The sequence below is a fragment of the Sus scrofa genome, chromosome 16, assembly GCF_000003025.6.
Source record: "Sus scrofa isolate TJ Tabasco breed Duroc chromosome 16, Sscrofa11.1, whole genome shotgun sequence".
In the NCBI taxonomy this organism is placed as follows: domain Eukaryota; kingdom Metazoa; phylum Chordata; class Mammalia; order Artiodactyla; family Suidae; genus Sus; species Sus scrofa.
The window spans coordinates 33,970,752-33,983,693 of NC_010458.4; the positions used below are offsets into that span (position 1 = coordinate 33,970,752).

Genomic DNA, 12,942 nt, shown 5'->3' on the forward strand with positions numbered 1-12,942 from the left:
CTTTCCTGTTTTCGCTCTAGCCATTATATTATCTAGTTTACTGATGAATACTCTTTCCTCCCTATCCACCCATCAGCTTACTTCAGCATTATTTTATTCTTTCCCAACTATTGCCTTTTTACAGACTTCCCACATATGTCCCTTTTGGTACTTTGCCAGCCATTTTCCTTCTTAACTCTGATTTGGTGCAGAATTCATAAAAGTGTATATGCTTTATATATATAAAACCCATTCCCAAGGACAAGCTTCTCAGGAAGCATCTCATAGGCCCCATTAATCAAATTTCACACTGTAACCTGGCCCCAAAGGCTTGTTTAAGTATTGCATTTCTGATAGTAGTTTCTATTTTAAGGCCATTGGAGCAGTGTCCTGAGAATGGAACTTAAGTCCCTCTCCCCCTGTCCTGCTTGCTTGTCAAGTGAGATAATGTGTGTGAAAGTTTTGGAAACTTCAAAGCATGTGCTGTGGTGGTTGTCATTGCTATTATTACAGTTTGTTTGCTCATGCATTTATTGAACAAAAATTTATTGAACAACTACTGTGCATCAGGCACTGGAGATAAAATGTGAAGAAAAGAGCATAGTCCAGAATGCCAATGTTGAGAACAAAAACAAACAAAAAAAGGAAACGTACGTAGTTCTTACAGCCTAGTAGAATATGGATGCCATTTGAACAGTTATGTGACTAGGTATAAAATTACCACTGAGTTCAGTGCTGTGAAGAAAAGATTTATCATACCATCTAGTAGGAGCAGGCACCTGATCTAGGCTCGGGAGGATTTGGAGTTCCCTGATGCATCTGAGAACTGGAGGATAAGTGGGAGTTAACTGTGCCAAAGCAGATGATGAGAGGTACCCCATACACAGTGTTCCTCAAGGTGGGAAGTAGCAGGGATAGCTGTTCCAGGAACTGGAATAGATATGGTCTGTAATGAGGCTGGAAAAAAAAAAAGCAAATGGTTAGGCCAGGTTTCACAAGGAACACTAAGGGTTTTTAGCTCCATTCAGAGAGTTATGGATAGATAAAACAGTATTTTTTCTTTTTAGGGCCCCACCTGCGGCATATGGAAGTTCCCAGGGTAGGGGTCAAATCAGAGCTGTAGCTGCCAGCCTACATCACAGCCACAGCAACACAGGATTCAAGCCATATCTGTAACACCACAGTTCATAGCAACGCCAGATCCTTAACCCACTGAGCAGGGCCAGGGATCAAACCTGCATCCTATGGTTACTAGTCGGGTCATTACCTCTGAGCCACAGCAGGAATTCCCAGAACAGCATTTAAACAGAGAAGAGTTCCATTCAAAATATTACCCTCCCTATACGGTGGAGAAAAGATTGTATTGTAGGAAAGAACAGGGAATAATCAATCCAAGGAGCCCTGGGGCAGGTGGTGTGGGGGGGGTAATGTAGGTGAGAGGAATGATGGTGATTTAAGCTTAGGTGGTGACAGCAAAGTTGGAAAGAAGTGAGGGGAGTCAAATATTTAGGATGTAAAATTGTCAGAATTTGGTGAGAGAATGGATGTAGAGGATGAAGAAAAATGGATAATCAAAATATTGTACTAGCTTTTTCACTTGGGCAACTAGATGTACATGGAATCATTCTTGCAGCTCTTCACGCATGAAGTAGTAACTGCAGTCATTCTGAAAGAGCATCTTTCCCCAACTCTCCAACACACTGCCTAAGATAATGCACAAACAGGGGTTTGCTGAAGAGGGCTGTTTCACAATGGCTGAGAAATCCAAGGATGCTATCTCCAAAGACACTAACAGACAGGGTCTCTGCACCTCAGAAATGGGGAAGGCTCCATTCAACTACAAATCAGTGGCCTGATGGGCAAGGCCTCCTGATTCATAGGGCTGTGGCAGGCACTCTGGTCCAGTCACTCCACAAACACCATGTGATGCCTACTCACTGAGCCCTGTCCCTGATCCATGGGCCCTGGCCCCACTAGAGCCACCAAAGGATCCCAACACCAAGTTTCATGGTGAACACCCAGCAAAGGACCGGCTCTTCTCTCTCCTCAGAATTCTGATCCCTCCTCTCTTATGACCTAAAACACAAATCCTTCATCCCAGTGTATTGTAGGACAAGAGCTGGAATGCCTCTCCACTGGGGCAAAATACCAAAAAGCAGGTTGCTGCTGGGGTTGTGATGGATCCCAATATAAACCTGGATGTTTCTTTTTCTGAACTCTAAAAGATTATTTTTACGTTCCTTTTGGAAAATAGAATGTGATTACCTTCAAAGGGGGTTCTCACCTACAAATGAATTAGATCTGTTTACAACCTCAGCTTTGTGGCTAGAGATGGAAGAATAAGTACTGTATGTGACTCTCAGTGCTACATGAAGATCTGTGAACCTCACTTTCTACAGTTCAAAACAAAAACCGTAAGTTTAATCTTCAACAAGGCATTCTGCTATGTCCACTGCATTGTCACTGAAGCTCATCCTGTTGAGAAGGGTTCTAATTACCCCCAAAATCCAGTCTCCCCCTCTACCTGGACATGTGACCAGACTAAATTCCAAGCCTCTTTTGTAGTTATGTGTGGCTCTAGGAATAATTTCTCTCCAGCCAAGGTGAAGCACAATGATTTGCTCCACTTCCATGCCTGGTCCATAAAGCCCTCCCTCTGTTTGCTAATGTGACATTTGACACTCAAAGTAACTTTGGGATCCATAGGTTGAAGAAGGCAGAAAAGCCAGCAGCCTGGGGCCCAAGTAATTATAGAGGTTAATGGCCAAAATACACACCAAGATTATTACATGAGAAAGAATAAGCTTCTTTTCTTTAAGCTACTAAACTTTTGAAGTGTAGCAAGTAAACAGAACATTTTAATACCCTAAGGCATCTCATCCAGTAAACCATGAGCTTCTTACAGGCAAGGACTACACTACACCTAATTCTTCATTGAATCTCTTGTCCCTGGCACAGTGCTCAACATTTAGGAATATTTCAATAGACGTATTTCAAATAAGTGCAATTTCTTAGGAAACATTATGCAATGGATTTGCAAATTTGTTCACCAGCAACTCAGATGTACATAAAGATATACTTCTAGATGTGGTCTTTTTCATGATGGTTCTGCTTAGTGGTTGGGGTATATGGAAAAAGATAACTAAATGTCCAATTCAGCTAAACATTTTCCCATAGCCATACTTAAATAGCCCCATTGGGTAATGTTTTGACTTTGGAGATAATTTCTCATATTTATTCTCACTTGTCTTTCTCCAGGATGGCATCTATTGTGTAAGAGGAAAAACACTTGAGTAAAAGGCTCTTAGACTCTGAGCCTGCAAGGTGACCTTAGCAGTAGAGGATCTGATGTGTGATGTGCTACTATAAATTCTTCCTCAATTTAGTAAGAGTGCTCTGTCTACTTTTTTTTTATTATTATTTGTCTTTTCAGGACCGCACCTATGGCATATGGAAGATCCCAGGCTAGGGGTCTAATTGAAGCTGTAGCTGCCAGCCTATACCACAGCCACAGCAACACAGATCCAAGCTGTGTCTGCAATCTATAGCTACAACTGACGGCAACGCCAGATCCTTAACCCACTGAGCGAGGCCAAACCTACATTCTCATGGATACTAGTTGGGTTCATTACCACTGAGTCACAATGGAAACTCCATCTCTGTCTACTTCATGTTGACTTGATCCCCCCTCACTTTTTGCAAGGTATGCTTCTCTGAGTCTCTGTCATGTGCTAGAACCCTGGCCCAGATTGTCTTTCTTCATCCTATGTGAGATCTCCTCAGCCTTGCTTTGGTGACCCCAAGAGTGAACTCCTGGCTCTCTCTTTGATGTTCATGCCACACAGGAATAAGGGGAGACCCAGGAGTATAATCTAAATCCTCCATCCAAATGCTGACCTGTTGGATGTGGTCAGCTGTGCTGTCCCTTGTTGCATGGGATCCATCCCCACAGAAGCCTTTTGTAGGCTCATAACAGAAAATGTTCCTAGAAAAAGGAATTCAGGGCCAGCATAATCTAATTGTTTTCCCTCTTGCCTTTCCTCTCCTCCTTTCTCCCTACAGTCACCTGGGACCAAAAAGCCTAGACTTTTCCTCCTTCCTGGACATCAGATCCTCCTTCTACCCAGCAACAAGCCTCACGAACTGGTCATCACAGCAGAAAGTTTGTCTGATCCCAGAGCTTATTCCTTAGTGTAGAGATTCAGGCTCCAGGTGTGGTTCTTTCTATGTGAAATGGGAGATAAAAGATTTGAGAAATCCTTTCGCTGACATTCAAATCTTTTTAGAAAATTCTTATTTTCAATGTCAGAGGCCTACAATGTTGCAAATGTTGGTGAAACTCAAGGGAATAAGTCTTTTAAAAGATGTGATTGCAAGTCATGTTCATGCTTCACACATTATTTTTAAAGCAAGCTTCCCCCCCCCCAAAAAAAAATAATAAAATCAGCCTCTAGGACACAGATAACTTTGTCTGACCGGAGAATCACATATTAGGAAATATAAAAAAGAAAACTTGTGTTAAAATTATATCTTATTCCAACTCCATTTGGGGCTTATAACAACCTGAGATGTCGACTTGTAAAAATCAGATGTGTATAGAGTGAGAAGACCATGATTTCATCTCCTACCAACGTCTTTATCAGCTGTGGTGTTGACACAAGTGTCTTGCTTAATAAGCTGTCTCTCCTGAACTATAGGGAATGCAGTTCTCTTTACAAAGAAACCCTATTGTCTCTCACTGCTTCCCAAATTTGCACAGTGGATGCCCTGGAAATGAATGCAGAGCACAGACAAGAAGCAGCTAGTTAGTTTTCCCAAATCATCTAGAAGCTCATTAAACTAAAGACAACTTGAATAATCATGTGACTTGTTTACCTTCCTCCTTTCAAAAAGGAGTTTACATTAAACATAAGTATTCAGGTCAGATAATCTAAAGCAGGCATCTTAAAGAAAGATATGCAGACTAAAGCCTAATAAAGATACTAGTGTCTGCTATTCATTCTGACATCACAGAAACAAAAGAGCTTTGTTTTTATTTTTTATTTTTTGTCTTTTTAGCGCTATACCCACAGCGTATGTAAGTTACCAGGCCAGGGATGGCACTGGAGCTGTAGCCATCGGCCTACGCCACATCCACGGCAACACAGGATATGAGCTGGGTCTGTGACCTACACCACAGCTTATGGCAATGCCAGATCCTTAACCCACTGAGCAAGGCCAGGGATCAAACCTGCATCCTCATGGATACTAGTCAGCTTCATTAGCACTGACCTACAATGGGAACTTCCTTTATTTTTTTTTAAAATTCATTTATGTAACTTGGAATCTTCACAATAACCCAATGAGCTAGTCACAATTATTATTTAATTTTGCAAGTGAAGAAGCTGAGGCTTGGAGAAGTTAGGTGGCTTAGCCAAGGTCCACAGGGAGGAAGCAAGTAGTAAATGGAACCAGGACTTGAGCCCAAGCCCTCTGCCTCCTGGGCCTGTTTTCATTTCACTCACTAAACACACCATCAGTCCTTCTGATTTCCAACATCTGGTATGTCTTTCTTCTCTTTAATACCACTGTGGTGTACTAAATGACCAAAGCCCCCCAAAATGGACAGTGCTGCTGTACAGACTTCCATGAGGTAGGAATTGGCTTATTAGTAATTTAAATCAGGCTATAAAATAACCCCATTCCTATTCTATTACTTGAAGCCATCTGCTTTGTAATGATCAGCGTTTTAGCCTAATGAAAGAACAAGTTGGATTAGAGGTCTTTTCTGTCTTTTTTTTTTTTTTTTTTTTTTTTTTTTTTTTTTTTTTTTTTTTTTTTTTTTTTTTTGCTTTTTAGGGCCATACCTGAGGCATGTGGAGGTTCCCAGGCTAGGAGTCAAATCGGAGCTGCAGCTGCCGGCCTACACCACAGCCACAGCAATGTCAGCTCCAAGCTGTGGCTGCATCCTACACCACAGCTCACAGCAACGCCGGATCCTTAACCCACTGATCAAGGCCAGGGATCAAACCGGAAACCTCATGGTTCCTAATCGTTTCCACTGTGCCAGAATGGGAACTCCAGTTTAAATACCAGGGGCATAGTTGGGAGGCATTTGCTACAAACTAAAATGCTCACCTGCCTAATTTGTGTGCAGAGCAGACAAGTCTTGTCCTTCCAAGATTTTTGCAGGAGAACAATGGAATGGGAACATGAAGAACTTTATTCTCTCTGAGCTCCATAGCTTTGCCAAGCCAGGAATAATACAGGAGCAACAGAATATAGCATAAAACTCACTTTTTACATTAACCAATCTGTCTGGGTTCTGTTTCTTTTTCTGCATATTCATTTGTAACGGTGTTTGCAATGTAAACTGTCCAAAACCACAGACCAATTTAAAAAAAGAAGAGGAAAAAGAGGAAGGAAGAGGAAGAGATGTGTTTCTGTCTTTAAATACTCTGAAAACCTTGGTAGAACGAAAGACCGTTCAAATTCTGAGCCTGGCCTCTCCTGCTCAATTTTTTGCTGAGCCAGGATAGACCATATCCTACTCCCACCCTTTTATTCTCTTCTTACTCTACTTTCTGTAGACAGCTCATCCTTTAATCCCACTGGTGTGTGTGTGATCTAAGCAATAATTCATTTCTTTATTAATTTAGAACATAACTACTAGCTCAAGTCTTCATTATGTGAAACAATTTAATTCTAGAAGTGATCAAATAAAGCCACCTAAATTCAACTGGCCATAGAGGGAAGGGCATTAAGAAACTTGAACTTTATCTAACCAGAGCTACCTCTTCCACACTCCTGCATCAGGTCTCAGAGTCTCTCTCTCCCTCCCCCTGAAATTTCTAAGCATTATTCCATGGACATTTTCCAATTAGCATGGCTTTTCAGAAGCCTTTAGCAAAAGGCTTAAACATTTCAGTGAGGTTTATGTATTATTTTACACATTAGCAGAGATTAGCTTCTGCAATCACAATTCCCATTTGCTACAGAAGCCTGGCAGTTAATGCCCAAGGCAGGCTTGGCATAGGATAAGAGCCAAGTATTTTAAAAGAAAATATAACTAGGTTTAGTCGTCAGACAGTTGTCAAACCAAACATGTCGGTTGGTCACAAACATCTCCCTCTCTTCCATTTTGCAGTCCCTGGTTTGTAAGTTGACTGTGAGGACAATTAGAAAGTTATGAAGATAGAGGGGAGCTCCCATCATGGCTCAGTGGAAACAAATCTGACTAGCATCCATGAGAACACAGGTTCAATCCCTGGCCTCGCTCAGTGGGTCAAGGATCCGGCGTTGCCATGAACTGTGGTTAGGTCGCAGACGTGGCTCGGATCTGATGTTGCTGTGACTGTAGTATAGGCCAGCAGCTGTAGCTCTGATTGGACCCCTAGCCTGGGAACCTCCATATGCTGTCGGTGCAGCCCTAAAAAAAAGCAAAAAAAGAGAAAGATATGAAAATAGAGATCAGCTTTCTACAGGGATGGGACCCAAAACTAACCAGTATTGAAAATGGAGGGTCATTAGTTGTTAGTCACCATATGCATCTGGGGATACTAGGGTTGGAGCAAGAGGGCTTGCTTGGGGAGCAGGAAGGGGTCCTGCAGAGGGTCAGAGAGCTGTTTTGCAGTTCTTTCAAAGAATTAGCCTATTTCCTGTATCCAGTCTTTGTTCTCATTTCATTATTAGTTTTCTCTGTTGAAAACAATAAAAGCAAAATGCCCACAACACCTGTACTTGACACATCCATATGACTTATGAGATTATTATCATAATGTTGAAGAAAATACTTTTCCTCTGAAAAGTGTTTGATAAAAAAGCCACAAGACCTGCCTCTTACTGGGTGAAGATGAGGAATCATTCTTTTTCAGCAATTCAGCACCTTTTTACTTCAAGAGTTTTCAGGAGTTAAAATTCAGATAAGCATGACAAATATCCCACTGTCACTGGTGCCAGAGCGGCACTTCCTGGGGCATATCTTTCATCACCATCATAACAATTTGAGAATCTAAGTAAATGGAGAAAATACTCAGTCACAAGTTGAAATTCAGAAGTCACATTGTATTATTCTTGCTTTCTAAGCAGATTATATGATCAAAGATCAAGGACTTGGTTTTCCTAACTCCTGGCCATGAGAGAACTTTGATGATTAAATTCCAAGTTAGGAATCAGGTGTAGAGGAATGAAGCTATTGTCTCTCAGAATGGAATCTGTCAGAATGACAGTGTATATGGTCATTTGGGAGGAAGGATTTATGTGTTGTTTACAGCATTTAGGCCCAATAAGGTGGATTAAATTTTTATAGATGCTGTTATAATAAGTCTCTAGTTATTATAATAATTCTCTAGTCAAATCACTCCTAGCTTAGGGGTTTAAAAATCTTTTAAAGAATATTGGGGAGTTCATGTCATGGCTCAGTGGCAATAAACCTAACTAGGATCCATGAGGACATGGGTTCAATCTCAGGCCTTACTCAGTGGGTTAAGGATTCGGTGTTGCCATGAGCTGGGGTGTAGGTTGCAGACACAGCTCACATCCTATGTAGGCTGGCAGCTGTATCTCTGATTTGACCCTTAGCTCTAGAATTTCCATATGCCATGGGTTCAGCCCTAAAAAGCAAAAAAAGAAAGAAAAAAAAAGGAAATAAGAAATATATTGCATCCTGCTATACTCAAGAAACGCAAAGTCAGTCAGTTAATCCAATCTGGCAATTTCTACCTTTTAAATGGAGTGCTTAGACAATTTATAATTAATGTGATTATCAATATAGTTGAGTTTAAATCTACCATCATGCTATTTGTTTTCTCTTTGTCCCATCTATTCCTTGTTCCTCTCTACCTTTTTTCAGTTGAATACTTTTAATAATTTAATTTTATTTCAATTGTTGGCTTATTAGATATCATTCTTTGCTACAGTTACCTTAAGGCTTTTATTTTATTTTGATTAGCGAATCAGACTAAGCAGCTTCTAAAACTCAATCCTATTTTAATTGATAGACAATGTCTATCAATTTTCCTAACCACAAAGGCTTTTCATTTTCTTCTTCCTATTTAATCAACGCTTTGCAAATTAGACCTTCAGTGTAGAAAGTATTTTAAGCAAATTGGGTAGAACGAAGTGTAGTTTCAGAATGTTATTAATCATACAGGAGTGGACTAGATAAAACATTAAGAAGTCAGGAGTTCCCACTGTGGCTCAGTGGGTTAAGAATCCAACTGTATCCATGAGGATGCAGGTTCGATCCCAGGCCTCACTCAGCGGGTTAAGAATCCAGTGTTGCTGTGAGCTGTGGTGTAGGTCGACAGCTACAGCTCTAGCCTAGGAACTTCCATATGCTGCAGGTGTGGCCCTAAAAAGGAAATAAGAAAATAAATCAGCATTGTGCTTTTATGATTACTCCTCAATAAAATCACAGTCCCTATCTCAGGAACATGTTATCTTCCTTCTTTTGTATATGTTGATTGTTGGAATAATTTCCAAAGCCTCTTAAATGCCAACATTCTATTTCTGTGAGACATTTGTTAGTCTAATCAATTTATGAGGAACTGAAATATAAAGAGGTAAAAGTTAGGAGAATCTCAGTAGTAGAAAGAACACTGGAAGCAAGAGTCAGAAACTCTTTTTGAGTCAAGAATCTATTTATCTGATTGTGTAACTTTGGGGGGGGGAAATTAATCTCTCCAGGTTTATACCTCTATTTTTTTGTTGTTGTTGATTAATAAATCTCAGTCCAATTGGTCTATGATGTGAGAATAAATTAAATAAACATAAAAGCACCTTTGAAGCATAAAGTACCTGTGCCTGTGACCAAAAAAAATTACTAAAAGAACTCAAAAGAAATGTACATCAAGGATTCTAAATATGAAACATCCAAACAACATCAACATTCTAACTCAGTTGTTTTCATGATTGCTCGTGTAAAAAGTAGTAATAACAATAAAACAAAATAAAGAGATGATGTGGCTTTCCCATCGTGGCTCAGCGGAAACGAATCTGACTAGCATCATGAGGACACAGGTTCGATCCCTGGCCTCACTCAGTGGGTTAAAGATCAGGCATTGCTGTGAGCTGTGGTGTAAGTCGCAAACTCGGCTTGGATCCTGAGTTGCTGTGGCTGTGGCGTAGGCCAGCGGCCTTTGACCCCTAGCCTGGAAACCTCCATATGCCACAGGAGCGGCCATAAAAAAGATAAACAAAAAGAAAAAGAGAGAGAAAGAGATGATGTGTCAGGAGTTCCCCTTATGGCTCAATGGATTAAGAACCTAACATAGTCTCCATGAGGATTCGAGTTCAATCCCTGGCGTTGCTCAGTAGGTTAAAGATCCAGTGTTGCTGTAAGCTGTGGTGTAGGTCACAGACATGGCTCAGATCTGGTGTCGCTATGGCTGTGGCATAGGCCAGCAGCTGCAGCTCCAATTTGACTCCTAGCCTGGGAACTTCCATATGCCACAGGCGTGGCCCTAAAAAGACAAAAAAGAGAGAGAGATGGTGTGCCATAATGTGTGGACTGTGGTATGATGTTCAGTGATGTCCCTGTGGCCAAATACGTACCAAAGGGCAGACAATCACAGTGACATCATGGCAGTGATGCCATGATGTGATATTGTTTATGACATAATAATTCATCATTTATATGTTGGGCTGATAAAGTACTAAATTGCTACTTACTCTATATATCGTGTGATGAAAACTTTTTTGTGTGACCCTGATTCAGTTTTTGAACATTTTAGGTGAATGATCTTCAGGAAATCCTATCTTCTGACTAAGATTTTTTATTTTTTGTCGGGCCACCCTCTGCCTTCACTTTCCCTGTGACTAGAGAGTTCAAAGCAAAAACAACTTTTTTTTTTTTTTTTTTTTTTTTGGTCTTTTTAAAGGCCCTTCTTATGGCATATGGAAGTTCCCAGGCTAGGTGTTGAATCAGAGCTGCAGCTGTTGGCCTACATCACAGCCACAGCAATGTGGGATCCAAGCCACATCTGCGACTTATACCACAGCTCATGATGATGCCAGATCATTAACCCACTGAGTGAAGCCAGGGATTAGACATGCATCCTCATGGATACCAGTCAGATTTGGTATCTGCTGAGCCACAATGGGAACTCCCTCAAGCAGAAACTTATTAATTTTCAGGAGTTCTCGCTGTGGCTTAGAGGGTTGTTAACCCAACTGGTAACCATGAGGATGTGGGGTTCGATCCCTGGCCTCGCTCAGTCGGTCAGGGATCCAGCATTGCTGTGAGCTATGGTGTAGGTCACAGATGTGGCTTGGATCCTGCATTGCTGTGGCTGCAGTTCTGATTCGAGTCCCTAGCCTAGCAACTTCCATATGCTATAAGTGTGTCCCTAAAAAGTAAAAAAAAACCAAAAAAACAAAACAAAAAAAACCCCAAAACAAATAAACAAAAACATTAATTTTCAGCTAGAAATAGATCATGAAAACACATTTTGCATACACTTTTTTTCCATTCCCATCCTCCTGATCAGAGTAAACTGGTTGGAAATAACAGCCATGAAGTTTTAAGGATTGGTCTAAAGAAGGAAAAGGTGAAAACCATCAATGTTTTAATTGCTTGCTCTTCACCCTGTTAACGAGGGAGAGATTCTCCCCTAGGAATCATATGACACCTAACCCAGATGGGATTGGTGGCAGTTTGTTGTCCAGGGAAGGGAGGAGATACGGCACCATCAGAGCTGGACAGGAGTTGTACTTAGGAAAAAAGTGAACAAGAAGGGGCTGGGTTTGGGTCGGGGGTCAGGGTGAGAGGGTGAGGGGAGCAGTAGGCTTTATAGTAATAAGAGGATAAAGTGACTCCTGTTTTTACAAGAGTATGTGGTTGCCTTGTTTGAATAAATCTGTGGCCTGGCAGGGAAGTGAAGCCTAGTCTTCAGGGGTAAGCAGGTCTATGCCTCGTCCCTGGGTTAAGAAGGGTCAGAGGGGTTGTTTGTCTAGGAGACCCTCTCTGAGGGGCAGAGTGGGTAGCAGGATGCAGTTAGGCCACTCAAGGCCCTCTCAGTTTTAGATGGCAAGGTGGCACAACATATTAATTTTAGGCCTTACACCACAATAGAGATTACATAAACACACCTACTAATGTGGATCAAGGGGCTCATCGCTGGTAACTTGCAGGCATCCCCATAATTCATCACCTCCTACCCCTGCTCTTAAGTCAAACAATTAGTCCTTTCAAAACTGGAGATAAAATTAGGAATACTGGAAGCATTGTTGGGGCTGTTCCCAGCCTTGCTCCCTTGTTTAGAAAACTGTGGAAAGACCAGGGGCCCTCCCTGATGGCCTGCAGCCTGTGGTTGCACTGTCTCCAGGAGAGGGGCCCTGTGACTATTCAGACATGTGACTGTGATTCCCCGGGAGCAAACTAGGGTCTGGCCCAGCTCCATTTACTGAAACAAGGAAACAGTCAATTGGCCTTGTCAGTTGCTGTAGCTGTAACTTAGAAAAACAGAAGCCCAGTGATCACACTTAATGAAAATATAAAGTCTATAGTTAAGGCATTTATGGAAAATTTTAGCAGAATGTATTGACACTAGTTATAATTAGAGATACACATAAAAAGAGATACATGCTATGCTAAGTAATATAATTACTATTATAATATCTATGGTGTTCTACTCTCTGAATTTAAAACAATATAATTAATTGAAAATCTTTTTCCTGTACACAAAAGCAGTGATTTTGTCTTTTTTTTTAAGTTTTAAATGTTAAATGACGACATTTCAAATATACAGCCAAGTGCAGAAAATATCAACAGAAACTCATGTATCAATATCCCTTATTAACAGATGTTAACGTTTTGCTTTATTTGCTTCAGAAGCAATTTTCTCTCTCTCTCTCTCTCTTTTTTTTTTTTTTTTTTTTGGTCTTTTTGCCTTTTCTAGGGCCGCTCCTGTGGCATGTGGAGGTTCCCAGGCTAGGGGTCGAATCGGAGCTATATAGCTGCTGGCCTACGCCAGAGCCACAGCA

The 12,942-nt window shown here is 41.1% G+C and overlaps 1 protein-coding gene across 2 annotated transcripts in view; it reads right to left on the reverse strand.

The window, feature by feature from the left end:
- The window catches only part of LOC100737060 (chondroitin sulfate proteoglycan 4-like), a 142,190-nt gene continuing 129,986 nt past the window's right edge, over positions 739-12,942 (reverse strand). For both annotated transcript variants that reach the window (XR_002339748.1, XR_002339749.1), the window contains exon 13: positions 739-936. The gene's annotated coding sequence lies outside the window, so the exon portion shown is untranslated. The remainder of the gene's footprint in view (positions 937-12,942) is intronic.